Source organism: Arachis duranensis, chromosome 10, assembly GCF_000817695.3.
Source record: "Arachis duranensis cultivar V14167 chromosome 10, aradu.V14167.gnm2.J7QH, whole genome shotgun sequence".
Classification (NCBI taxonomy): Eukaryota; Viridiplantae; Streptophyta; class Magnoliopsida; order Fabales; family Fabaceae; genus Arachis; species Arachis duranensis.
In genome coordinates, this window is record NC_029781.3 from 85,458,794 (window position 1) to 85,461,228 (window position 2,435).

The following is a 2,435-nucleotide window of genomic DNA, read 5'->3' on the forward strand; positions in this document are numbered from 1 at the left end:
TCTTGGCGTTTAACGCCAGGATGAAGCTTGTTTCTGGTGTTAAACGCCCAAATGTAGCATTTTTTGGTGTTTAAACGCCAGCTTTTCTCAGGGTGCAATCCTGGCGTTTAAACGCCAGACTAGTGCTTGTTTTTAGCGTTCAACGCCAGATTCATGCTCTGTTTTGGCGTTTAAATGCAAGTAAGCTCTTCTTCCAGGGTGTGCTTTTTCTTCTGCTATTTTTTATTCTGTTTTTAATTTTTGCAATTGTTTTGTGACTCCACATGATTATAAACCTAATAAAATATAAAAGAACAAGAGAAATATAGATAAATAAAAATTGGGTTGCCTCCCAATAAGCACTTCTTTAATGTCAATAGCTTGACAGTGAGCTCTCATGGAGCTTCACAGATCATCAGAGCATTGTTGGGACCTCCCAGCACCAAACTTAGAGTTTAAATATGGGGGTTTAACACCAAACTTAGAGTTTGATTGTGGCTTCCCAATACCAAACTTAGTGTTTGACTGTGGGGGCTTTGTTTGACTCTGTATTGAGAGAAGCTTTTTATGCTTCCTCTCCATGTTTACAGAAGGATAACCTTGAGCTTTAAACACAAGGTAGTCCCCATTCAATTGAAGGACTAGTTCACCTCTGTCAACATCAATCACAGCTCATGTTGTGGCTAGGAAGGGTCTTCAGATGATGCATTCATCCTCCTCCTTCCCAGTGTCTAGGATTATGAAATCAACAGGGATGTAAAGGCCTTTAACCTTCACTAACACATCCTCTACCATTCCATAAGCTTGTCTTATTGACTTGTCTGCCATTTCTAATGAGAATGTGGCTGCCTGTACCTCAAAGATCCCTAGTTTCTCCATTATAGAGAGTGGTATAAGATTTATACCTGACCCCAAGGTCACATAGAGCCTTCTCAAAGGTCATGGTACCTATGGTACAGGGTATTAAGAATTTACCAGGATCTTGTTTCTTTTGAGGTAAAGTTTGCTAAACCCATGTATCTAGTTCACTAATGAGCAAGGGAGATGCATCTTCCCAAGTCTCATTACTAAACAACTTGGCATTCAGCTTCATGATGGCTCCTAGATATTGAGCAACTTGCTCTTCAGTTATATCTTCATCCTCTTCAGAGGAAGAATAGTTCTCAGAGCTCATGAATGGCAAAAGGAGGTTCAATGGAATCTCTATGGTCTCTAGGTGAGCCTCAGATACCTTAGGTTCCTCAGTTTGGAACTCCTTTTTGTTCAGAGGACGTCCTAGGAGGTCTTCCTCACTAGGATTCACGTCTTTCTCCTCCTTTGTTCATTCGGGCATATTGATTATATCAATGGCCTTGCATTTTCTTTTTAGATTCTCTTCTGTATTGCTTGAGAGAGTACTAGGAGGAGTTTCAGTGATTTTCTTACTCAGCTGGTCTACTTGTGCCTCCAAATTTCTAATGGAGGACCTTGTTTCACTCATGAAACTTAAAATGGCTTTAGACAGATCAGAGACTATGTTTGCTAAGCTAGAGGGGCTCTGCTCAAAATTCTCTGTCTGTTGCTGAGAAGATGATGGAAAAGGCTTGCTATTGCTAAGCTGGTTTCTTCCACCATTATTAAAGCCTTGTTGAGGCTTTTGTTAATCCTTCCATGAGAAATTTGGATGATTTCTCCATGAGAAATTATAGGAGTTTCCATAAGATTCACCCATGTAATTTACCTCTGCCATTGCAGAGTTCTCAGGATCATAAGCTTTTTCTTCAGAAGATGCCTCTTTAGTATTGTTGGATGCATTTTGCCATCCATTCAGACTTTGAGAAATCATGTTGACTTGCTGAGTCAATATTTTGTTCTGAGCCAATATGGCATTTAGAGCATCAATTTCAAGAACTTCCTTCTTCTGCGGCGTCCCATTACTCACAGGATTCCTCTCAGAAGTGTACATGAATTAGTTGTTTGCAACCATTTTAATAAGTTCTTGAGCTTCAGCAGACGTTTTCTTTAGGTGAATTGATCCACCTGTAGAATGGTCTAGTGACATCTTAGAGAACTCAGATAGACCATAATAGAATATATCCAGAATGGTCCACTCTGAAAGCATGTCAGAAGGACACTTTTTGGTCATCTGCTTGTATCTTTCCCAAGCTTCATAGGGGGATTCACCATCTTTCTGCTTGAAGGTTTGAACATCCACTCTAAGCTTGCTCAGCTTTTGAGGAGGAAAGAACTTAGCCAAGAAGGCCGTGACCAGCTTATCCCAAGAGTCCAGGCTATCTTTAGGTTGTGAGTTCAACTATGTTCTAGCTTTGTCTCTTACAGCAAAAGGGAAAAGCATGAGCCTGTAGACTTTAGGATTTACTTCATTAGTCTTAACAGTCTCACAAATCTGCAAGAACTCAGTTAAAAACTGGTAGGGATCTTCTGATGGAAGTCCATGAAACTTGCAATTCTGTTGC

The 2,435-nt window shown here is 40.2% G+C and overlaps 1 non-coding gene across 1 annotated transcript; it reads left to right on the forward strand.

The window, feature by feature from the left end:
* Positions 1-2,074: 2,074 nt before the first annotated feature.
* Positions 2,075-2,182, forward strand: LOC127743660 (small nucleolar RNA R71). Its single transcript, XR_008005044.1, has one exon. It is a non-coding gene; the product is annotated as a small nucleolar RNA R71 (small nucleolar RNA).
* Positions 2,183-2,435: the final 253 nt, after the last annotated feature.